The sequence below is a fragment of the Gopherus evgoodei genome, chromosome 3 (genome assembly GCF_007399415.2).
Source record: "Gopherus evgoodei ecotype Sinaloan lineage chromosome 3, rGopEvg1_v1.p, whole genome shotgun sequence".
Classification (NCBI taxonomy): Eukaryota; Metazoa; Chordata; order Testudines; family Testudinidae; genus Gopherus; species Gopherus evgoodei.
In genome coordinates, this window is record NC_044324.1 from 34,672,121 (window position 1) to 34,699,357 (window position 27,237).

Sequence of the window (27,237 nt, forward strand, 5' to 3'; positions counted from 1 at the left end):
ACTGGAATTTCTACTTTGCAGGAAATGCTATAATTTCAAACTTTGTTTTTGGTCCAAATTGGAATGCAAAAAGAGAATTTTGAAATTTCCCATACAATAAGACTTTGGGGGAAAAAAATCAACTGAAAATGTTTTGTTTTGCTTTTGACTTCTTATTTTTTATAATATAAAATAAACTTCCAAACAAAAATGTATTTTCAAGTGAAAAACTAAAATTTTCCATTCTGAAAATATCAAAACAGAACACTTTGATTTTATCAGTGCCTCATATCCATTTTATTTAAAAAAAAATATTGTTGAAAGTAACACATTCTTGTGGAAGATTTAAATTAGATGGAATTTTTGTGATGGAAAACTTTTGTAAGAAAATTTTCAGCTAGCTCTATAATTACTGTGGCCATATCTCTAGTCCCACTGGGGTTAGGTAAGTGAGTTTGTGGAAAATGTTTCTTCATTTTGTGGATCTTCCATAAGACTTTTGAATCATTTTGAGTAGGAAACAAATTCAGAAAACGACAATCCATTTGCAATGAATTTGAAGAAATTTATCAAACAAAAGATTTTTCAATAATTATTGACCCTACTCCATTCATATCACATGGTAATACCCTGCCCGATAAGCCATCCATTGTCCCATCCCAAGCAATCTTATCACACGTGCTTTTTCTGCTAAGATTATTATTTGGCTCTTCTGGGATGGTATTTTTCATGTATTAGCTATAAACTACTCAAGTAGGATCTGCCCCTTACTCATTCTGACCCTGCCCAAAAATGGGACATGAAGCAAAATCCCTCACCAACCGGATAACTATTGGAATGGCCCAAAGACAAGTGTTGGGCTTTCACTCGGTCCTTTATTTTGAGTGACAACATATCTCCATTTTAAAGTCCTTCTTCCCCAATAGCAAGTTACAAACATTTTTCAGCTGAAACTGAGATCATCATGATACTGCTGCTTTCAGCCTGGATACTGCAGAGTGTATGGACACGATGTAGCACATTTCAGTGTGAACATGTGTGCATACAGGCATATCTGAGGGTGGTGTAAGGTGTAAGAAAGCAACTTCAATGATACTCCTTTTCTCTGCTGATCCATTGTGTAGGAATCTGGGGGTAGGTTTGAAAACCAGTCAATAAGCTGTCAGGCTGACCAGCAAACATATATTTAACCTCAGTCCTTTGAGATATATAGTCCTGATAGTTAGATGCCTAATAGAGTTTGGCATTTATGTATAAGGAAAATAGATTTATTGAATCAAACGAACAAAAAAGAGTATTTTATTTGGGAAATGTGTGCTCTGAATTAATAGTGCAGATCTTAATCAATCTGACTCTTTGAACATTTTGTTCCAGTTAAGAACAGATTGAGCTGTTCTCTGAATCACTGTCAGGCAGGCAGTGCAGTATGAAACTCATGATGACACGCTTTTTCCTCTAGCTGAGTTCATATGGAGAGAAATTCATACCAGTAAAGAGGGCTCAGGCATGGTCCTGCATGCCACTCAAGACCCCAGTGGCCTAAATGTTGAGGACCTAATAACCCCTCTATACAGGACTAAATCATTCTGTATAAACAACTTTCTAATAATGACATAAATAACTAGTTTCCAGGCATATAATCCATGCATGTTTGATTCTTAGCTGTTCTTACCTTAGCTATTGCTGCTTTGTACCATTCTGCGGGTGTAAAGCAACACTAAGTCAGATGGATCTGGTCAGAGGAAGATTCCCCCTTTTAAGTGAATTAGTGGGTGGCTTCAATTTGTCTGGGCAGCTTCTACATCACTGTGCTCTCTGTGGCCAGCCTAGGGGGCATGGCTTTGGAAAAGAGGACATGGCTTTGGCTTGATAAGCCTTGTCTGCCATATTCTAGCAGCTGGTAAAAGTTAGAGCAGACTTTCTACTGCCCTAACTTATGCCGGGGGGGGGGGCATGTGTGGTGCTCAGGTGGCCTGGGATCTGTGGCAGGCAAATGGAACTTTAACCATCTCCTATGGTCTGTGCTGGGCATTCCTCGTCTGCCTAAGAGTTCTGAGTAGTAATTTAGAGACACATTAAAATTACTAAACCATAGGCAAAATCAAGAATCAATAGGTATGTTTTCTTCCTTCTCTCAATTCAAACTGGTTCTTTTTTAAATAAACACCATTATGATCTGACCAAAGCTACTGAGAAACAAAAGTAGAAATCATAATTGAGGTTTAATTAAACCAATTTTATACTCTCCTTTTATCTCTGCTGGGATGTTTACTGAAGCAGTTCAAGTTTTCTGCATTTAAACAGGAATTCTAGCCATTTGCTAACCTGTTCATGGTAAATGTCACCCTACTAAAATAAGTAGCTTTGACAAATCTGCCCCCACTCTACTACTCCAGCATGTTAAAAATATCACAGTAGTAGCCTGTCTTGTGAAATGGACAATGTGACTGTCATTAGTCACTACTGGAGAAAAATTCCATTTATATTTCTTGTACAAGCTCTAGAGAAGGCCCAAATTCCTGTTAATTCTCAGAATAACACAAACCCACATACCAGAGAATGTGTTAGTATCACTTATTTGTATTACGTTACAATAGCAGCTAGGATAAAATTTTCAAATCCACCTATATCCTATTTTCAAAAGTGACTTGAGGCAGATTTTGAAAGGTATTTAAGGGAACGTCTACACTACCCACCGGATTGGCGGGTAGTGATCGATCTATCAGTGATCGATTTATCATGTCTAATGTAGACGCAATACAATTGATCCCCGATTGCTCTGCCATTGACTCCGGAATTCCACCGTGGTGAGAGACGGAAGCGGGGGGAGCAGCAGCAGTCAACTCGCTGCTGTCCTCACGGCCAGGTAAAGCGACCTAAGATATGCTGACTTCAGCTACACTATTTGCATAGCTGAAGTTGTGTATCTTAGGTCGACCCCCACCCCCCAGTGTAGACCTAGCCTAAGTGTTTGAAGATTCCTCAGGGCTTGGCTACACTGGCACTTTACAGTGCTGCAGCTTTCGGGCTCAGGGGTGTGAAAAAACGCCCCCCTGAACACTGCAAGATACAGCACTATAAAGCCTCAGTGTAATCCGTGCCGCAGCGCCATTTGTGTCTAACGTGCTTAGGCACTTCTGAAAAGCCCATTAGACATCTGTCTGCATCTTTAGGCATGTAAATGCCTTTGAAAATCTGGCCCTATGCCTAGCTCACTTTTGAAAATTGACTTCAGGTACTTCAAAATCACAAATCAGGGTGTAATTGTAGCACAGGTAGGCATATCTTGCTAGCTTTAATCTAGCTAGTGCAGAAAATATTAATAGTTAGGATGTAGCAGCACAGATTCAGTACGTGGCAGCATCCCCACCAGGGACTCTGGGTATGTACTTGGGTCGCTGACCCAAGCCAGAATCTGTGTTGTTGCATTTTCATTGCTATTGTTACCCACACTAGCTAGATTAAAGTTATATCCATGCTACAATTACACCTTAATTTGCAGAGTAGACATGCCCTGTGGGGTAAATTCCAATCCAGGGAGACATACCCACACTAGCTCTGATTGCACTAGCATGCTAAAAATAAAGTGTAGCCATGACAGGAGAGGCTAGCTGCTTGAGTACATGCCCATGTGAGCCCATAGACATGTACTCGTGCTGCTGCAGCAACACTGTACTTTTAGCTCACTTGCTCAAAAAGAGGCCTGGTCTACACTACACATTTAAACCAATTTTAGCAGCATTAAACCGATTTAACGCTGCACCCGTCCACACAACGAGGCCCTTTATAGCGATATAAAGGGCACTTTAAACTAGTTTCTGTACTCCTCCCTGACAAGGGGAGTAGCGCTGAAATCGGTATTACCATATCGGATTAGGGTTAGTGTGGCCGCAAATCGACGGTATTGACCTCCAGGCTGTATCCCACAGTGCACCATAGTGACCGCTCTAGACAGCAATCTGAACTCGGATGCAGTGGCCAGGTAAACAGGAAAAGCCCCAAGAACTTTTGAATTTCATTTCCTGTTTGCCCAGCGTGGAGCTCTGATCAGCACGGGTGGCGATGCAGTCCCAAATCCAAAAAGAGCTCCCGCATGGACCGTGCAGGAGATACTGGATCTGACAGCTGTATGGGGAGACAAATCTGTTTGATCAGAGCTCCGTTACAGAAGACGAAATGACAAAGCGTTTGAAAAAAATCTCCAGGCTATGATACAGAGTCCACAGCACAGTGCTGCATGACAAGCATAACGGAAAGCCAAAGAATCACATGGACACTCGTGGAGGTAAGGAGAGGGTACTGAGGATGCCAGCTATCCCACAGTCCCCAGCAGTCTCTGAAAAGTATTTGTATTCATGGCTGAGCTCCCAATGCCTGTAGGGTCAAACACATTGTCCGGAGTGGTTCAGTGTATAGCTCGTTAATTTACCCCTCTTCCCCCCATGAAAGAAAAGGGAAAAAAATCGTTTCTTGACTTTTTTCAGTGTCACCCTATGTCTACTGCATGCTGCTGGTAGACGCGATGCTGCAGCAGTGAACAGCAGTATCCTCTCCTCTCCCGTCCCTAGTGGCAGATGGTACAATATGACTGCTATCCATCAGCAGCAGCAGCCCGTGAGTGCTCCTGGCTGGCCTCAGGTAAGGTCGGCCGGGGGCGCCTGGGTAAAAATAGGAATGACTCCCTGTCATTCCCAGTAGATGGTACAGAATGGCTGGTAACCGTCTTCATCATAGCAACTGGGGGCTGAGCTCCATCAGCCCCCTCCCTTTCATGTGTAAAGAAAAGATTCTGTACTGCCTGGACTATCATAGCAGCGGGATGCTGGGCTCCTCTCCCCTGCACCGTTTAATGTCCTGCCTGGACTATTATAGCAGCTGGAGGATTCCTCCCCCTAATTTTATCTCACTAACAAGTCAGTGTTTCTTATTCCTGCATTCTTTATTACTGCATCACACAAATGGGGGGACACTGCAACGGTAGCCCAGGAGGGTTGGGGGAGCAGGGAAGCAAAGGATGGGGTTGTTGCAGGGGCACCCCCTAGAATGGCATGTAGCTCATCATTTCTGCGGGATTTGACACGGAGCATCTGTGCTCTCTGGTTCTCTGGTACACTGGTTTCGTAGTACACTTGCACCATATTCTAGGCAGGATTGACTCTATTTTTAGATACCATAAAGGAGGGATTGACTTGGGGAGTCATTCCCATTTTTGTCTTTGCGCCCCTGGCCGACCTCAGCCAGGGGCACCCATGACAGCAGCAGACGGTACAGAATGACTGATAACCGTCATCTCATCGCCAATTTACAATGGCATGGCAGACGATACAGAACAACTGGTAACCATCTCTACTGTCTTGCAAAGGCAAATGAATGCTGCTGTGTAGCGCTGCAGTACCGCATCTGTTAGCAACATCCAGTAGACATACGGTTACAGTAAAAAAAAAAGCTGAACGGGCTCCATGGTTGCTGTGCTATGGCGTCTCCCAGGGCAATCCAGGGAAAAAGGGCGCAAAATAATTGTCTGCCGTTGCTTTCACGGAGGAAGGAATGAGTGATGACTTTTACCCAGAATCACTCGCGATACTGTTTTTGCACCATCATGCATTGGGGTCTCAACCCAGAATTCCAATGGGCAGGGAAGACTGCGGGAACTATGGGATAGCTATGGGATAGCTACCCACAGTGCAACGCTCCAGAAATCGATGCTAGCCTTGGACCACGGATGCACACCACTGAATTAATGTGCTTAGGGGGGCCGCATGCACTCGACTTTATACAATCTGTTTTACAAAACCGGTTTATGTAAAATCGGAATAATCCTGTAGTGTAGACATACCCAGAGTTAGCACAGGTATGTCTCTTCAAGCAGGGAATCACACACACACACAACTCCTCTTCCATTCCCTCATCCCCCGCTTGAAGTGTAAATGTACTCTAAGTCACTTAGACAAGTCTTGAAAATTTTGCTGATAGATTCCACAACCGATTTGGGACACCATTGTGCTAGGTGCTGAACAGAAATATGGCAAAAGGCAGTCCCTGCCCTAATGAGTTTACACTCCTAGCTCCTGATCCTGTAACCACTTCCGCACATGTTTAACTTTAAGTATGCAAGCCGTCCCATTGAATTCAGTTGTATTACTAATACATCTAGGCATATGCATAATGGTTTGTAGGTTCAGAGCCTCAGTTTAAGATGAGATGTAGCAAATATGTGAAACAAACAAGGTAATGGGCAATAAAATCAATGTTTCATGGAGAAATATTTTAAGAAATATTAAAGTTGAAGATCTGGTCAAAAGCTTTCCATTTGCTAAAGCTATGAAATCTATATTGTCTTTCATATTTGGAAGAAGTATGAAAAATAACTCAAGCAACTTAATTTATTGTAAAGCATAGCAGATATTTTAAACTGTGTATGTATGTGGGGAGAACAATTTTAATGATTGACCCAGTCTACAGAGATTCATATTCTGAGGGAAGCATAATGCATGAGGAAGTCAGAGTGATACTGTCTGAAAAGGAAAATACTAAAATTATGATTAAATTTTTGGAGGTCTTTTTAAATCTGATTTTGGTGTGTATCAATAGTCTTGGACTGGCCAGTATTCCCATTTCTTAATGCCTTGGTCTAACCACTAGAAAACATTGCCTACTATTGTAAATCAGAACTTTTTTTGTGGGGGGGGTCTAATATTTCATTTGGAAGCCGTTCAATGACTATTGAGCTATTTTTCATTTTCGCTAACAAAACTTCTCTGGTATTACACTAAGTACTCCAACTCTCAATCTATATTAAAATTCAAAAGTTGGGATGACATTCCATACCTGATGAGGTTTTCTAAGGATATATAACAGATCAGAGTGTACCCTTGAGAGTTACAGTTCAGTTTCTAGCACATCAGGGTTTCTATGCCTGTCTCAGGTATTTCAGTCACGATGATTTAAGCTAAAAGTTTCTGTGTAAAACAAAAGGGGATCTCTATAAAAGGCAGATCATGAGAGGAATAATAGCTGGAAAGACAGAGTAATGATAGGGAAGATTAACTGGGAGCTGAAACTAGGTGTTTTTATTTTGTTTATGGCAACCCAATGAAAATGAGCCCAGAAAAGATTAAATATTATAGTGTAATTTTACTTGGAGAAAATAAAACTTTGTCACTTTCTCCAGGCTTTAACTGCTTACTATCTAGATGTACAGTTGTAAAATAAAATATGTTTACAGGGAGTTGCGCGGCTCTGAAAAATTAAATTTGAGGAAATGAGGCTAGAACCACTCTGAAAGAATTTAGACAATCTGCCCGGTAAACAAAGGCTGTTCAAACAGAATAAAATTACGCCAAGCTTGTAAGACTAAAAGAGGGAGTCAGTATAAAGAGAAAAAAAACTGGCTGAAAAGAGAGCTTCTTTCAAATCATAAGGATCAAATTTTCAGTGGGCCTCCTTAATTATGCCTACAACAATTTGTAAGCTCATGCATTCTGCACTCAAACTTGATGTACATGCACATATGACAAAGACTATTAAGAAGGTCCACTGAGAATTGGCCCTTAAAGTGGTTCAACATATCACCTAGAACAATATGTCCCATCCCCCGCCCCAGGTCTTTCCTAATATTTCTCTTTCGATAATCTTTCTGGTTTAGTTTCTCAAGGGTGAAAACATCTCTAAAACTGCTTTCACTTCACTTGAATACATGACAATATCTCAGGTGGATAAAATAGAAATTAGCATACAGTGAAACTAATCTAGACTGTAGAGCCATTTTAGGAAGGGAAATAGAGACTCAGGGAGACTTAAACTGAAAAATATCCACTAATTGTGGGTGCCCAATGTAAGATGCTTACAATCTGATTCTAGAGCCTTTAGAGTTATAAACTACTCTATATGTTCAAAGAGCTGCTCTTTTGATTCCACTTGCAGTTGTGCACATCAGCACTTCTGGACAGGTTCTCAAACTCAGCAACTAGAAAATAAGAAACACACAATTAGTGTCCACCCATGAAAAGTTTGGTATAAACATTTTGTGCAGCATCACATACAAACTCTACAGCAGAGACAGAGATAGAATCCTGTTCTTCAGGCAGCTTTCAGCTGCCTTCACCATGTGATAATCATTCTTTTACTTAAAGCCCCTGGCTTGGTCAATATTCACCTTTCAACTTCTGGAGCAAATGAGTCAGAGATCCTATGATCAAGTCTCCTTCATTATACACCAAAGCAAGTCTATCGTGTGCATTGAATGAGAGTGGAGGCCTGTGAAAAAAATAGAATCTGACCATGTAATTAAAGACTGTATCATAATGCATACACTCAAGAAGACTGAATTAAGATTGCACAGACAGCCTTAATTCTGGCCTTTCTTAATTTTTGAAGTGTTTGACTTTGCAACCTTAATGTTCTTTTAATGTAATATTTTGCATGTAATTTCCCAATTTTTTTAAAAAAGCAAACAGAAAAAAACAGAAATTCCATCATGTAGCATCATATTGACACCCACGTGGGTTATCAACAGGATTTGAACCTTTAGTTCCACCATATAAACCTCTGCCTCTTGAGTTAAAGGAGTAAATTATATCAACAGTAGGTTGTAATCCTAGTGGGGGATGGGACACTTCACCAGCAGGGTTTCACAAAAATTTGCTGATAGCAGAGGAATGGTGAGACGCAGGAAGCTTAAATTCCAATCCAGATTCTGGAAGGGAATGTGATCTACTGGACACGAAGTCTTCTGTCCATTCATTCCCAACTTGACTGCTTCTGCCCCTTTCCCTCCAACCTGTCCTTGTCCCATTCCTTTCTCTCCCCAACTCTTGGCTCCCCATCTCATCCCATTCTCCTCACTTAACGAGACCCAGTCTCCCTCTGCAGGCTTCTCATTCCAATCTCAGACTTCTTGACCAGAAAATCCTAGTCTCACATCTCACATTGCCCTGCTGTTCCCAATTCCCTGCTCCTGGTCCCTTAGCCAATCTATCTTGCTCCTTAACCCTGTCTTCTAGTCAGCCCCACCCTACTTTCATTCCGTCCCCACTTGCTACCAGTCCTACCATCCCCATGCTCCTTGCTCAATCTTAGTGAGTCACCCACAGCTCCTTGCCCCAGACTCTTTACCCAGCCATTCCCACTCCTCCCCACTGAAACTGTCCCGTCTTTTCTCCTTCTGACCCCAATGATTCTCAGTCCCAGTCTCTATGTCCAGCCATCCCAGTCTCCCCTCCACCCTAATTCCTGTGCTCCTCACTCCCCACCAGCCTCCAGCCCTAGATTCTGCATCATCCCCCCACACTCCCTGTCCCTATCTGCTTGACACACCGCAAGTGGAGGTCTGGATCTTTTCCCCTTTACATTTGAATACGGCGGATTCCTCCTCCACACTACCTGAGCCCAGCAAAGGGAGCATTGAGAGCACAAAAGAGACAAGCACTCTGCACTGAGTTCTCATGCCCAGCCCCTGCTCCAGCCTACAGAAGTCCAGCACAACAATTGCAGAGAGGGTCCTGCTCAGACCCCATCTGCGGCATGCTTAGTGCACATGGAATCTCTGGGAATTTAGCTGCTAAAATCTAGAAGTCTCTACTGAGCATGTGTGAATTGCAATTTGCCAAAGGCTTATAACTTGCCAAAATTTGGACAGATTTTCACAGGGAGGTCACAAGGCACATGCCTGACAAAAAGGCCACCACATCCTCTGGCTGCCAAATTTTTAACTTCCTGCTCCACCGTATGGGGGTGTTAGAGCTGTTCAAAGAAAAGTCACCAGGATTCTTTAATGTGGAGTAAATAGTGTAATTCTGCACATCCTCAGTCTCAGAAAGTCCTGAACCATTTTGGCTGAAAATTTACCCAAAAAAATCATCCTGAGGCAGACACCCAGCATGGAAATTATTGAAGATTGGCAAAGTTATAAACTCCTGGAAAAGGGTCTAGTTTGGAGAAGTGTTGTGTAGCCTTAATGATAGGCAGTCCTCCCTATAATAAACAGCTGAAATAATATATTTATGATACAATGCAGCTAAAGTCCTCCAAGTCTACAAATAATCCACTTAGGGCCAAATGGTGAGTCCCTTACTAATGCTGGTGAACATCCATATGAGTGGCACCATTTAATTCAATAGGCTTTTTGTGTAAATAACTGTTCACCTCTGTGAGTATGAGACTCTTAGTCTGGTCTATAATGAGCAACTTTGAAGTAACTGGGTGCAGAATTTGGCCACCAATCTGTCAGTGTGTATCCCTCTTAATTCGACTTGTATATTGATTTCTATTTATCTTGTTTATTTAGATTGTAAACTCTTAAGGGCAGGGACGGTCTTTCTGTGTGTTTGTACAGTGCCTGGCACATGGTTAGGCAGCTGGTTTCCTGAGACAACTGTCTCTCATGATGACCAATATTGTCTCACTGATTCTTTGTACTGCCCCATCTGTCTGTAGCCATCTGTTGTCTTATGCTTAGATTGTAAACTGCTTGGGACGGGGCTGTATCTTAGTTCTGTGTTTGTCTTGGTCCTGGTCTAGGACTAGGGGTCATAGGTGCTATGCTAATTCAAATAATAAAAAAAATAGAAGATTGGGTGGGGGAATCTAATTTCTACAGCTGCCTCATTTCTAAAGGGACAGGTCCTTCATCAAATATTCCACCTATTCAACTCACCACTTTCTTCCAGGCTTTCACTACCAGGTGAAAGAAATGTGCTACGGCAGCTTAAGATTGCCCTAATTTGAGACCACATCTTCTCCATGTAATCACTCCCTCATCCCTCTTTTCCTCATTTCTTTTTCCCTTCCAGATGTCATTGAGACCCCTCAGAAAAATGCTACTTACTGAAGTACTAGGAGGGAACATTTGATTAGCATTATTTATTTTACTACTTATAGTGTAGCAGGTAGCTATATATTTCCTAGCAAACTGCAAATTAGAGCTGCTCAGAAGGTTTATTTTTCTGCTCAACATTTCTAATTTTGGGGGCAAAAAGCTGAAAACATGAAAAATGAAGAATTTTAGTTTTCAGCCCAAAATTGCCCAAAACTGAAAAATGTGGGTCCAAGTCTGAACATTTTTTGAAATCACACTTTCCCAAAAATATTTGTTTTGTCAAAACAAAACAAAAATGTCCATCAAAGAAAAGTTTTGATAGAAAATATTTGACCAGCCCTACTTTGTATTTACTTTGTATAGGTTCAGAGCAGGAGGCATCTTTTTGTGGTAAATCATGTGCTAACTCTCCGCTCCTGGTACTTACCAAGTTTTATAGTTTTCAGCTTTTTAGCCAGGTCTGCTTTTCATCCCTTGACTTTCCATGTGCTGTAACTTTGTTTGTTTGTTCAGCCTATTGACTGACTGCAAAGCTTGCATTGTCTAGATTTCAGACCCAGACCATATTATATAATGAATGTAATAGATATTATCCTAACTTGGCTTTACAGTCAAAGTTTCAACTGAATTTGGTAGTCAAGTGCCTGTTTGCCCTTGTGCCCTCAGTAAAATCGGAATGTAGGTAGTACCTCCTGAGGGTTTAGGATGTCAATTTAGCATGAAAAATTATAAAGAATGAGCTCCAAAGAACCAGTGCTAAAGGCTGCAGAATTGCATGATCCTGGAAATTACTGAGCTGGTGCTTTGCACTTAGAAGACCTGAAAGAAACAGTTTGGTTTCTGGAGTTTCTGTGCCTCAAAGGTAGATTGTGAAGTACCTGATGAGGAAGTTATGGTTCAAAGAAAGGTTATAAAAATAACAGTAACCGTCCTAAAATTATCTAAAAGATTTACAAGAAGTCAGCTACAATGTGTGGGTTTTGACCTCCAGGAACTGTAAATTTTATTCACATTGTGCTGTGGAACAAAACACACTTGGAGCATTAAATCAATTTCATTTCTGTGCTCCAAGGATTTGAAGCTGAGGTTTAGATTATAAGGAAACAGATGTCAAGTGTAAAGCATAATTAAGACAGTTCTGGTGCCAGAACTAGGATTTTATTTTTTCTGTGGACCAAGGAATTTAGTTTTTCTCAGCTCTTAATAGCAGGGGGTTTAGTCTCTCTCTCTCTCTCTCTCTCTCTTTATTTTTTTTTCTTCTGTACACTCCAAATTGCAACAGACCTGAATATGGTACGTATGTTATATAAGCTGATAGTTTTACTCTAGTCACAGCCTGCCATGGATTTACCTGCTTTTAGGACTTGATCCGTTGCCCATTACTGGGGTGAAAGTAACTTACAGGACTTACCAGTACTGCTGGAGTCCTGAGGGGGCGTGGCCTCATCTGGAAGAGGCGTGATCTCAAGATTTAAAGGCAATGGGGCACTGGCTGTGGCTGCAGAGGTGGCTGGGAGCCCCCGGGGCCCTGGGGCAAATTAAAGGGTCCGGGGCTTCAGCCGCCGCAGAGCTCCATGCCTTTTAAATCCCCACTGCAGCTCCGGCTGCCAGAGCTCCCTGCAGCAGCAGGAGCTCTGGGCCCTTTAAATCCTGGCCCCAGCCCAGCAAGGCTCAGGGTTCCCCATAGCCGCAGGAGCTCTGGGCCCTTTAAATCCAGCCCCAGCCCAGCCACCTGAGCCGCAGGCGGGATTCATAGACTCATAGACTCTAGGACTGGAAGGGACCTCGAGATGTCATCGAGTCCAGTCCCCTGCCCTCATGGCAGGACCAAATACTGTCTAGACCATCCCTAACAGACATTTATCTAACCTACTCTTAAATATCTCCAGAGATGGAGATTCCACAACCTCCCTAGGCAATTTATTCCAGTGTTTAACTACCCTGACAGTTAGGAACTTTTTCCTAATGTCCAACCTAAATCTCCCTTGCTGCAGTTTAAGCCCATTGCTTCTTGTTCTATCATTGGAGGCTAAGGTGAACAAGTTTTCTCCCTCCTCCTGATGACACCCTTTTAGATACCTGAAAACTGCTATCATGTCCCCTCTCAGTCTTCTCTTTTCCAAACTAAACAAACCCAATTCCTTCAGCCTTCCTTCATTGGTCATGTTCTCAAGACCTTTAATCATTCTTGTTGCTCTTCTCTGGACCCTCTCCAATTTCTCCACATCTTTCTTGAAATGCGGTGCCCAGAATTGGACACAATACTCCAGTTGAGGCCTAACCAGCGCAGAGTAAAGCGGAAGAATGACTTCTCGTGTCTTGTTTACAACACACCTGTTAATGCATCCCAGAATCATGTTTGCTTTTTTTGCAACAGTATCACACTGTTGACTCATATTGAGCTTGTGGTCTACTATGACCCCTAGATCTCTTTCTGCCATACTCCTTCCTAGACAATCTCTTCCCATTCTGTATATGTGAAACTGATTGTTCCTTCCTAGGTGGAGCACTTTGCATTTATCTTTATTGAACTTCATCCTGTTTACCTCAGACCATTTCTCCAATTTGTCCAGATCATTTTGAATTTTGACCCTGTCCTCCAAAGCAGTTGCAATCCATCCCAGTTTGGTATCGTCCACAAACTTAATAAGCGTACTTTCTATGCCAACATCTAAATCGTTGATGAAGATATTGAACAGAACCGGTCCCAAAACAGACCCCTGCGGAACCCCACTTGTTATACCTTTCCAGCAGGATTGAGAGCCATTAACAACTACTCTCTGAGTACGGTTATCCAGCCAGTTATGCACCCACCTTATAGTAGCCCCATCTAAATTGTACTTTCCTAGTTTATCTATAAGAATATCATGCGAGACTGTATCAAATGCCTTACTAAAGTCTAGGTATATCACATCCACCGCTTCTCCCTTATCCACAAGGCTCGTTATCCTATCAAAGAACGCTATCAGATTAGTTTGACACGATTTGTTCTTTACAAATCCATGCTGGCTATTCCCTATCACCTTACCACCTTCCAAGTGTTTGCAGATGATTTCTTTGATTACCTGCTCCATTATCTTCCCTGGCACAGAAGTTAAACTAACTGGTCTGTAGTCTCCTGGGTTGTTTTTATTTCCCTTTTTATAGATGGGCACTATATTTGCCCCCTTCCAGTCTTCTGGAATCTCCCCCGTCTCCCATGATTTCTTGCTGCAGCAGGGAGCCCAGAGCCCTTAAAATGCCCGCTGAGGAAGCCGGCGCGGTTCGGCATGGTGTACTGGCTCTTGCCAGTACTCCATACCAGACTGTAGCAGCTTACTTTTACCTCTCCCCATTGAAGTCTCTGCAAAGACCCCCATAGAAGTCATTAGAAATTGAACCAGTGATGGTGTTAGAGTGACCAGATGTCCTGATTTTAATGGGACAGTCCTGATTTTTGGGTCTTTTTCTTATATAAGCTCCTATTACCCACCACCTCATCCCAATTTTTCACATTTGATGTATGGTCACCCTAGGTGGTGTACAGTGGTACAGTAAATGCTGCGCACAAAGCAAACTCCAATGCATATTCACTTTCCCCGGCTTTCACAAAAGGGGGAAAGTTCGGGCTTGTCTACACTTCAAAGGCTACAGCAGCATAGCTGTGCCATTGTAGCAACTCAGTGTTGTCAGCCAGCGGGGACAAGGGTGGTCTAGCCGGGTGGTTCGAGTGGGTTCAGGTGTAGTGGTCGAAGTGGGTAACAGGCCTCATGGCTAGGGTTTGACCCATAGTTAATAGTCAGGAACCAAAGCCAAAGGTCAAGCCAAGGCCAACTATATTTATGAGACTCCATGGAAACTATCTCCACTGCAGGCCCTGATTCCTGACAAAATTAGACATTGAATCCCTCCCATCTGGTTAGGTAATGCACCACCCCAAGAGGCGCTAGCTAGGTTCCATGGGAGAATTCTTCCATCATCCTAGTGCTGTCTACATGGAGACTTAGGCCAGCTTAACTGCACCGCTCAGGGATGTGGATTTTTCACACCTCTGACCAACATAGTTAAACCAACCTAATTTTCCAGTGTAGACCAGGCCTTATTTACATTCAACCACTGTCAGTTTTAAAAATAATTTTAACATAAACAAAATCTCTTACTCACTTTTGCAAAAGCCAAAATTATGATCATGGTTATTTATTATTTGTCTTAGGGCAGTGGCTAAGAGTACCACTAACAGACCAGGGCCCCATTGTGCTAGGCAATACACAAACACACAACTAAATGATGTTTCCAACCTCAAAGAGTTCACAATCTAAGTATAAGAAAAGAAACAACAGATGGTTACAGACAGATGGGGAAGTACAAGGAGTCAATGAGACAATACTGGTCACCATGATAGGTGGTGGTCACAGCACACTAGCTGCCTAACCATGTGTGAATCACTATGCAAACACATACAAAGACACAGTTTTTGCACTTTACAATCTAAATAGATAAGATAAGCAACAATAGACAAGTAAAATGCAGGGTGATGGTGAGCCCTGATAGGCTACTTTTCTCTTCTCCCCATCAGCCATTCCTGCTCTTCTTCCCTCCCTGTCCCCCAGGTGCCCCATGAAACTTTCTCTGCCTCTGATGTTTCACTGTGCTCTTACCTTCTTCCTGCCCCACGCCACAGATTCAGGCACCTTCCCCTTCCATGGCATAGATTCAGGCACCTTCACACAAGAGAATGCAGAAATCTAGCTCTGTACTGTGCAAACCTGTATTTAATTGCCTAACCGTGCAGCTTATAGATTTATAGATTCATAGACTCTAGGACTGGAAGGAACCTCAAGAGGTCATCGAGTCCAGTCCCCTGCCCTCATGGCAAGACCAAATACTGTCTAGACCATCCCTGACAGACATTTATCAAACCTACTCATAAATATCTCCAGAGATGGAGATTCCACAACCTTCCTAGGCAATTTATTCCAGTGTTTAACCACCCTGACAGTTAGGAACTTTTTCCTAATGTCCAAATCCTCCCTTGCTGCAGTTTAAGCCCATTATTTCTTGTTCTGTCCTTAGAGGCTAAGATGAACAAGTTTTCTCCCACCTCCTTATGACACCCTTTTAGATAACTGAAAACAACTATCATGTCCCCTCTCAGTCTTCTCTTTTCCAAACCAAACAAACCCAATTCTTTCAGCCTTCCTTCATAGGTCATGTTCTCAAGACCTTTAATCATTCTTATTGCTCTTCTCTGGACCCTCTCCAATTTCTTCACATCTTTCTTGAAATGCGGTGCCCAGAACTGGACACAATACTCCAGCTGAGGCCTGACCAGCACAGAGTAGAGCAGAAGAATGACTTCTCGTGTCTTGCTCACAACACACTTGTTAATGAATCCCAGAATCACGTTTGCCTTTTTTGCAACAGCATTACACTGTTGACTCATATTTAGCTTGTGGTCCACTATAACCTCTACTTCCCTTTCTGCCATACTCCTTCCTAAACAGTCTCTTCCCATTCTGTATGTGTGAAACTGATTGTTCCTTCCTAAGTGGAGCACTTTGCATTTGTCTTTATTAAACTTCATCCTGTTTACCTCAGACCATTTCTCCAATTTGTCCAGATCATTTTGAATTATGACCCTATCCTCCAAAGCAGTTGCAATCCCTCCCAGTTTGGTATTATCTGCAAACTTCATAAGCGTACTTTCAATGCCAATATTTAAGTCATTGATGAAGATATTGAACAGATCTGATCCCAAAACAGACTCCTACAGAACTGCACTCGTGATACCTTTCCAGCAGGATTGGGAACCGTTAATAACTACTCTCTGAGTACGGTTCTCCAGCCAGTTATGTACCCACCTTATAGTAGCCCCATCTAAGTTGTATTTGCCTAGTTTATCGATAAGAATATCATGTGAGAACGTATCAAATGCCTTACTAAAGTCTAGGTATACCACATCCACCGCTTCTTTCTTATCCACAAGACTCATTATCTTATCAAAGAAAGCTATCACATTGGTTTGACATGATGTGTTCTTTACAAATCCATGCTGCCTATTCCCCATCACCATACCACCTTCCAAGTGTTCCTGCTCCATTATCTTCTCTGTCATAAAAGTTAAATTAACTGATCTGTAGTTTCCTGGGTTGTTTTTATTTCCCTTTTTGTAGATGGGAACTATGTTTGCCCTTTTCATCTGGAATCTCTCCTGTCTCCCATGATTTTCCAAAGATAATAGCTAGAGGCTCAGATACCTCCTCTGTTACCTCCTTGAGTATTCTAGGATGCATTTCATCAGGCCCTGGTGACTTGCCGGCATCTAGCTTTTCTAAGTGATTTTAACTTGTTCATTTTTTATTTTCTCTTTTAAACCTACCCCTTCCCATTTGCATTCACTAGGTTAGGTTGATAATACATGACCCCGATCACTACATGAATGTCAACTAGACCATCACTGAAAAGGTTCAAGTCCCTCCTTTACCACAGACTTTCCATGAGTACTGGGGCAAGTTATTTATTCTGTGCCTCCGTTATCCATCTATTAAAATATGGATAATAGTTTCCTGCTTCATATGGTGGGGATAGCTACACTAAAGACGGAGAGGTGATAAAATGCTATGGTAGTGAGGGCTGTGTAAGTACCAGAAGTGATCTTGCAGTGCTCAGAGGAACCCACAGACAAGGAGGTAGCTAGCACTGGTATCAGACGTGTGTAGTTTACCTGTAATAAATGGAAGCCCAGAGGCTAGTCTTTATTTTTTATTTCTTCTAGTTAGTTTGTCTAATGTTATAATTCAGCTTCTGTTTTTTGGTGGGACAGAAGGAGTGTGGGTGACTGTGGGAGGAAGCTTGTTTCCTGTAGGAACTGCAGTAGGTATGGAAAGAGACATGTAAGACAAGGAAGAACAATTTAGAAGAGGTAATTAAAAATACATCTGTGACCCTGTCATGAAAGATCTAAAATGTTTCTCTTCAAGGAAGAGTTGATACAGAAAAAAAAACTCATTATATGTCACGTAAAAGAAATGTAAAATATTACCCAGCCAGCTGGTTGTGATGATAGATAAGATAGTTACTATGTAAAGGTTTGATCCTGCATCATAAAATTGCTAATTTTGCCACTAACTTCAGAAGGAGAATGAACAGGCTTTAAAGGCTTGGGAGTAGATTTACAAAGGTAATTGGTACCTAAGGATGCAGTTAGGCACCTAGCCTGGATTTACAAAAGAGCGTGACTTTCAATGGGAGTTAGGCACCTAACTTTGTAAGGCATTTTTGTAAATTCCCCTAGGCATCTGAATATATTGGTAAATCTGGTCCTTTATCCCACACTGTGCTGATAACCTCTGTTTGGCATGCTCAGCTGCCTGTGACATCTTTGCAGGACTGAATCTTCAGACCTCAACTCAGCAAACTTCTTAAACACGTGCTTAACGGTAAGCATGTATCCAAATATAGGATCCCATCAAAACATCTAAACTTTTATGCATTGACATACATCTACAAGAAGACAATAAAATCAAACTATATTTGTGATAAATTAATGAATATTAAAACACGTGCCATGGAAAATGTCTAGTATTTTGTAGACTGACCTATACAATAGAACATTACTCTGAACTGAATGGATGGCATGGAATTTATTTGGATAAATGAGGATTAAATGCACATCAGGATCCAGAATGTACGTTTGTGTAAGGCTGCTATTGTATATTTACTGAAAAATGTGTGTATTGGAACATGCTTTGAACCAGAAAATAAATAGATTTTCACATGGAAATATGAGACTTAAAAGCAGAAGTGGTATCATCTGGGTATTTTTTCTGCTTTTTAAATGAACCATGTAAGGGTCTATTCCCCTTTCAATATGAACATGGGAATGCTTGTAGATGGGGATCCTGTGTTCAGTTGAGGAAACACATATGATTTGAGTACCTAAAGCAAGATGTAGCAAAAACAGAACATCCTGGTTTGAAGAAGGCCTGTAATCTGTGCCTCATTGTACTATGATCCTCTCATTTCTCTAAGCATAGAAAGATTAGGTCAGTACTTAGGTGAGAGGCTTCTATAATGTGTTGAGATACCACAGGGATGAAAGTGGGACGAGGTGGACTAGGCTTTTTTCAGGCAACTAACAAAAGTTACTAGATCACAGGCCCTGGTTCTCATGGAGGACTTTAATCACCCTGATATCTGCTGGGAGAGCAATATAGCAATGCACAGTCAATCCAGGAAGTTTTTGGAAAATGTAGGGGACAATTTCCTGGTACAAGTGCTGGAGGAACCAACTAGGGGCAGAGCTCTTCTTGACCTGCTGCTCACAAACAGGGAAGAATTACTGTGGGAAGCAAAAGTGGATGGGACCCTGGGAGGCAGTGACCATGAGATGGTCGAGTTCAGGATCCTGACAAAAAGAAGAAAGGAGTACAGCAGAATACAGACCCTGGATTCAGAAAAGCAGACTTTGACTTCCTCAAGGAACTGATGAGCAGGATCCCCTGGGAGAATAACATGATGGGGAAAGGAGTCAAGACGAGCTGGATGTATTTTAAAGAATTCTTATTGAGGTTGCAAGCACGAACCATCCCGATGTGTACAAAGAATAGTAACTATGGCAGGTGACCAGCTTGTCTTAACAGTGAAATTCTTGCTGATATTAAACACAAAAAAGACGCTTACAAAAAGTGGAAGATTGGACAAATGACCAGGGAGGAGTATAAAAATATTGCACAGGCATGCAGGAGTGAAATCAGGAAGGCCAAATCACAATTGGAGTTGCAACTAGAAAGGGATGTTAAGAGTAACAAGAAGGTATGTTAGCAAAAAGAAGGTGGTCAAGGAAAGTGTGGACCCTTTACTGAATAGGGGAAGCAACCTAGTGCCTGAGGATGTGGAAAAAGCTAATGCATTCAATGCTTTTTTTGCCTCTGTCTTCACGAACAAGGTCAGCTCCCAGACTACTGCACTGGGCAGCATAGCATGGGAAGGAAGTGACCAGCCTTCGGTGGAGAAAGAAGTGGTTCAGGACTACACCTCTACCTCAATATAACGCTGTCCTTGGGAACCAAAATTCTTACCGCGTTATAGGTGAAACTGTGTTATATCGAACTTGATTTGATCTGCTGGAGCACGCAGATCCACCCCCCCGAGAGCACTACTTTACCGTGTTATATCCAAATTTGTGTTACATCGGATGGTGTTATACTGGGGTAGAGGTGTATTTAGAAAAGTTGGACAAGCACAAATCCATGGGGCTGGAGCACTGCATTCGAGGGTGCTAAAGGAGTTGGCAGATGTGATTGCAGAGCCATTGACCATTATCTTTGAAAACTCATGGTGATCAGGGGAGGTCCCTGGTGACTGGAAAAAGGCTAATGTAGTGCCCATCTTTAAAAAAGGGAACAAGGAGGATCCAGGGAACTACAGGCCAGTCAGCCTCTCCTCAGTCCCTGGAAAAATCACAAAGCAGGTCCTGAAGGAATCAGTTTTGAAGCACTCCGAGGAGAGGAAAGTGATCAGGAACAGTCAGCATGAATTCACCAAGGGCATGTCATTCCTGGCTAACCTAATAGCCTTCTATGATGAGATAACTGGCTTTGTGGATGAGAGGAAAGCGGCGGACGTGTTATTCCTTGACTTTAGCAATACTTTTGATACGGTCTCCCAAAGTATTCTTGCCAGAAGGTTAAAGAAGTATGGGCTGGATGATTGAACTATAAGGTGGAGAGAAAGCTGGCTAGATCGTTGGGCTCAGCAGGTAGTGATCAATGGCTCCATGTCTAGTTGGCATCCGGTATCAAGCGGAGTGCCCCAAGGGTCGGTCCCGGGGCTGGTTTTGTTCAACATCTTCATTAATGATCTGGAGGATGGCGTGAATTGCACCCTCAGCAAGTTTGCTGATGACACTAAACTGGGAGGAGTGGTAGATACACTGGAGGGTAGGGATAGGATACAGAGGTACCTCGATAAATTAGAGGATTGGGCCAAAAGAAATCTGATGAGGTTCAACAAGGACAAGTGCAGAGTCCTGCACTTAGGACAGAAGAATCCCCTGCACTGCTACAGACTAGGGACCAAGTGACTAGGCAGCAGTTCTGCAGAAAAGAACCTAGGGGTTACAATGGATGAGAAGCTGGATATGACCTGACAGTGTGCCCTTGTTGCCAAGAAGGCTAAAGGCATTTTGGGCTGTATAAGTAGGGGCATTGCCAGCAAATCGAGTGACGTGATCATTCCCCTCTATTCAACATTGGTGAGGCCTCATCCGGAGTACAGTGTCCAGTTTTGAGCCCCACACTACAAGAAGGATGTGTAAAAATTGGAAAGAGTCCAGCAGAAGGCAACAAAAATTATTAGGGGGCTGGAGCACATGACTTATGAGGAGAGGCTGAGGGAACTGGGATTGTTTAGTCTGCAGAAGAGAAGGATGAGGGGCGATTTGATAGCTGCTTTCAACTATCTGAAAGGGGGTTCCAAAGAGGAAGGACCTAGATTGTTCTCAGTGGTACCCGATGACAGAACAAGGAGTAATGGTCTCAAGTTGCAGTGGGGGAAGTTTAGGCTGGATATTAGGAAAAACTTTTTCACTAGGAGGATGGTGAAGCACTGGACGGGGTTACCTCGGGAGGTGGTGGAATCTCCTTCCTTAGAGGTTTTTAAGGTCAGGCTTGACAAAGCCCTGGTTGGGTTGATTTAGTTGGGGATTGCTCCTGCTTTGAGCAGGGGTTTGCACTAGATGACCTCCGGAGGTCCCTTCCAACCCTGATATTCTATGATTCTATGATGTTCCATGTGGTATAAAAACCTGAATAAAATAGAAAAGGACAGAGGGCAAAACTTTCAAGAAAGCCCTATGTGATTTAGGAGCCTAAATATCCTTTTCAAAAGTGTGTAAGTCATTTAGTTGCCTGTCTCATTGACTTTGACATTACTTCCAATATATGACTTCCAATGGGAATTAGGCACTTTTGAAAACGTTACGCTGAATAAATTCAAGCTAGCAGCTATAAGAAAGGGCAGTGGTTCTTTAGTGTATCTCTTCCCTCTGAATCAGCACTGAACCAACGATATGAGACACAATCAACATCATGATCATTAAAGATCCTGTAGATTTTTTTTTGCAAAAACCTGAGTGTTATTCAATTCCATCACAAGTACTTACATTCTGCTGCCTGCCATTTCAATTGGATGTAGTATTCTTCTTCACTTCTTTTCCTAAAATGGTTTTGTGATGCTGCTGTGAGCTGTTAAACAATTCCCATGTTAAATCTCAGAGCTGGAGTGTTCAGTAGTGGGGTAAGTCAGCCCTTTGTATAGTTTGTATTTCAATTTATGTTTGTAACGTGTTTTGGAATCTTTCAGAATGAGAAATGCTATGTAAATAATAAGGCCAAGATTTTTTAAAATAGATGGCTAGTTAGCTCATATCTAGACACTTGTGTAAACCCCACTCATAGTGTGGCAGCTCCTGGAGCTCTGGACTGAGCCTCTAGGGCAGAGGTTCTCAATCTGTTTATCATTGTGGGCTGCAGGTTGAGAACCACAGCGCCCCCTTCCCCCAAAAAATCCTCACAGTCCCCTATGCCCTCTGACCCAGAAACCCCCCCATTTGCACAGGGCCAGGCAGCTGGCAGCCAGACCTGGACCCTGGGACCCTGCTGTTCATGGGCAGGTAGCCGGCAGTGGACCCATACCCCTGGACCATGGATCCTGCCATGCGGGGCTAAGCAGTCAGCAGCGGACCCAGACCCTGGTGCCCTGGACCTGAGTCCTGCTGCACCAGGCAGCTAGGACCCCCAGTGCCAGGCCAGGAGCAGAGCGCCTGGCATGGGCCGGCAGCCCAGACCCAAGTCACAGGGCCAGGAGCAGAATCCCACCTAAAAACTGGGGGTGCTGAAACACCCCCACAAACGCTTAGTTCCCAGCATCCCACCCCTCACTGCCCAGAGCCCACTCCCAACCTGCTCAGAGACCCACTCTCCTGCCACCTGCAGCACTCACTCGTCCCCGGCTGGCAGGAGCGCTCCTGCAGGCTGCCTTATGTTCTTTCCCTCTCAGCCAGCCCCACCCCCTGCCATACCAGAAAGGCAAATTTTGAAATTTTTTTTGGCACACAGCTGGGCCAACTTTCTATCTGCAGTTAACTGAACACTCTACGCCACCCCACTGCCCCGCCCCTTCCCCAAGGCCCACCCTTTCTCTGAGGCGCCACCAACTGCTCACTCCATCACCACTCCCTCCGTTGCTCACTCTCCCTCACCCTTGCTCACTCACTCATTTTCACTTGGCTGGGGCAGGGGCTTGGAGTGAGGGCTCTGGGCTGGGGTGCAGAAGAGGAGTCAGAAATGAGGTGTTCAGGATGCAGGAGAGGGCTCCGGACTTGGGCAGGAAGTTGGGGTGAAAGGGCTCCAGCTGGGAGTGAGGACTCTGGGGTGGGGCTAGATATGAGGGGTTTGGAGTGCAGGAGGGGGCTCCAGGCTGGGAGTTTGTGTTATAACATATTCCCAGATTTGGACCTTAGCGTCCAAATATGGGTGTTAGCATGAAAACCTCCAAGCTTAGTTACCAGCTTGGACCTGGTAAAGCTGCCACCACCCAAAAAATTAGAGTGTTTTGGGGCACTCTGCCCCCCCCCAACAACCTTCCCTGGGGACCCCAAGACCCAAATTCCTTGGGTCTCATAATGAAGGGGAATAAACCATTTCCCCCCCCTTCTCCCTTCCAGGTGTTCCCTCCCTGGGTTCCTGGAGAGATATACAGAAGCAAGCTCCGTGAATCTAAACAGAGAGACTCCACCCTCCCTGTCTCCAGTCCTGGAAACCACAAGCACCGAGAGAGCTAATCTCTCTTCCACCCCCACCCTTCACCCAGAGGGAATGCAAAATCAGGCTAGTAAATCTAACATACACAGATTTCCCCCTGATTTCTTCCTCCCACCAATTCCCTGGTGAGCACAGACTCAGTTCCCTAGAGTTCCCCACTAAAGAAAAACTCCAACAGGTCTTAAAAAGAAAGCTTTACGTAAAAAGAAAAAAAAATACATAAAAATGGTCTCTTTGTATTAAGGTGACAAATACAGGGTCAATTGCTTAAAAGAAATATGAATAAACAGCCTTATTCAAAAGAACACAATTCAAAACACTCCAGCAACTACACACATGTAAATACAAAAAAACCCATCTATCTTTGTATTTACAACTTGGAAACAGAAGATTAGAAAGCAGGAGACAGAAAATTCCTTCCCCTAGCCAAGAGGGACAGACACAAGACAAAGAACTCACACACAAACTTCCCTCCACCCAGATTTGAAAAAGTCTTGTTTCCTGATTGGTCCTTTCAGGTGTTTCAGGTTACTCCTTTCCAGGTAAAAGAACATTAACCCTTAGCTATCTGTTTATGACAGTTTGAGCCTAGGGGTTCGGAGTGTGGAACAGGGCTCCAGGCTGGGACAGGGGGGTTGGAGTGTGGGAGGGGGTATGGGCTCTGGGCTGGGGTGCAGGCTCCTAAGAGGGACCAGAAATGAGATGTTCAGGATGCAGGGGGGAGCTGGCTATGGGGTGGGGCCAGGGATGAGAAGGTTGGGATGCTGCGGGTGGCCAACCAGACTCCTAATGGCCTGATCAGTGAGGCTGACCGGAGCTGCCAGAGTCTCTTCTTTACCAGGCATTCTGGTCAAAAATTGGATGCCTGGCAACCCTACTAACACCATTTCCCAGCACAGAATAGAAACTCCTGCTGGGGGCATTGAAGTCTTCTGCTTGGGGTAATATGGACAAGCATTTTGCTGGGCCAGTGATGCACCACTGCTTTTCAGTTGCTAGTGGGAGAGGACAACTTGACTCAGAGACAGCGAACAACCCCTTCAGCTGGAACAACCCCAGTTTCAGTTTTGAGCTCTGAGTTCGGGAATCCAGAGCTGAGAGAGAAGCACAGCAGTTCAGAGAGTCTCTGATTAACTCCCCCTCCCCAGAAAGGAAGTCCTTGAGCTGCTGTGGTATCTAATATATGGGTCAGGCAGCTTCAGCCCTGCAGAGACCAGAGTCCTGAGCAGCAGAGATATGATGCAACACAAGCTGCCAAGACTGCCACAGAACTCCACTCCAGAGAATCAGAAGAGGACAGCACTACAACAGTCATCTCTGAACTCATCCCCAGTATACCATCTGCCTGGCAAGGTGCGAGCAAAAGGAACTGGGGGTTGGGAAGTGGAAAATGTGTTGATTTATTAATGTTTAGTATTTATTAGTTAACTCTAACCTTCTCTTTCCTCAGATCTTATTTTTCTGCTCCCACTAAAGTTCTCCTTTCTTATATAGGGCTTTTGGGGGGGAGGGGTGTTGTTTCTGCGCCGAGTTTTGTGTTTATGTTCTTTATTGTTTCTCATGTGCTGGGTTTTATACTCCCTACTAGCAGTAGTGGTGTTGTTCACTTTCCCAAGGGACAACACCCTCGTGTCTTGGACACAGTGAGGATTCACGCTGAGTGGGAGTGCCAAGTATCATTCAGCACAGCATGACCCTGCAAAAAGCTAGAGAGAGAGAGCTTTTGGGTCTGGTATTGACTAAAGAGGCTGAGGGCCGTAAGCTAGGAAAGTCTTCCTTTTGTTCTTGGTTCCTTCTGTGTTCAGACACAGGACTTTTTACATTCCTTGTCAATAAACAAAATTTCATCAAAGAAAATTTCATCAAAGAAAATATCATATTCCAACAATTTCTACTTCAGCTGAAACAACCCCAGGGCCCCAAATGTTGCATAGCTGCTCAGGTCAAAAAGGGGCAGCATTGCCTTCAAATCAAATCACATTGTGGAAACTTAAACTCCTAATAGTGTAGGAGATGTTCAAGTCTGAGGGACAAATTCCATTCTGTTGCACAAGGAAGGTGTAGCTAAAGTCAAATGTATTACACCAGTATAATTTAGCACCAACTGTTCACATATTCTGAATGCCATGTTATCTATCTATCACATATGCAGAGCTGATATCCACATGACAAATTATGGAACCAGATGGTAAATTGTAGCCATGTAAGTAATTGCACCTTTGACCACATCACTTGATACTCGCTCATTTATCGCTATAGAACCAAAACCTGCTGGGTGGTAAGGAGAATTTTGCACCATTGCAAATGGAAGATCCCCACCTTCCCACCAGAATACTGTACATGCTTCTAGTCCTAGGAAAACCTGATATAACGGACTTTAAAGTTATGACATTTTATGTCTAGAAAAGCTAATTCACATCAATTGAGGTTTTATGAGCCCTGCACAGAGGGATTGTTTGGAAACAATGATACCTGGCTTTACAGGTGGAAGGATTTAAAAACAATAGTCCCCATCAAAGTTTTTAAAACTGTCTGAAACATTTTAAAATAGTTTTTTTTAACATATGTGATATAGACAGTGTATATAGTTTTGATATGACGGTTCACTGGGCATGAGTCTGCAAAAGGCCGTCATCCAGCAACATACCAAAGTATTTGCATAGTCCCTCTGAAATGTGTGTGTGTTTGTTTATTTAATTCATGGAAAACATTGTCTGCCTCACATATGGTTGGTTCTGTATTCAGCAACAGAATGATGCAATAGGCTTGGAGAAGCAGGGAGAACTTTTTATTTTCTGCTGTATCCTTATCTCCTTTGTGACAGACTCTCCCACTCTACAATCAGCCTTCTCTTTGCCCCACTTGGAATCACTTTTTTTCTCTGTTTAAAAAGGATGTGTGATAATAGGAATAAGCTGCTAGGCAGACTCCCTGCGTGACTCACCACTCATAAAAACCGTGCTGTTTCTGGTACTAGCTTTCCTCATTGCTGACTAGTGAAATGCACTGTTATGCACAAATGCTAGAATATACCCAACTTTGTACATTTCTCCAAAATCAGGCATATCAATGGGCAGTGGCCAACAAGGCATATAAGGCATGATCCAAAGGACATTAAGGGCAATAGAAAGGCTCCCACTGCTTTTTAATTGGCTTTAGACCAGTCCCATAATACCTGATTTGTTCATTAAAGTCTGGTGTTTGTTCATATAAATTTGGCTTTCACCAATATACGAGCAACTTGGAAAATGCGGCTCCCAAAGCTTGTTTCTGCTGATTATTTGAAATCCTTTCATTTGTTTTAAAATGCCCAAATATTCTTACATGTATTTTCACCCAGTGTAAGAGCTCCATCCACAACAGCCAAACCATTTCTTTCCACAGTGATTCTCTTTTCAAAGTATTTTCCTTCTTTACCTGATAACTTCAGAAATATTTGATTTTTCATTATTAGTTTAATTCAAAACAACCCCAAGATGTAAAAATAAAAAAGCAGCAGTTTGCTTCTACCACATGCATCATTTCCTGCAGCAGTAGAAATCTCCTGAGGTAAAATTCACCCCTGTGTAGTGGGCCATCCAAAAGCCAGCACCCCACCTAACTCCAATTTCATTCAATTACATCTATAGTGAATCTAGC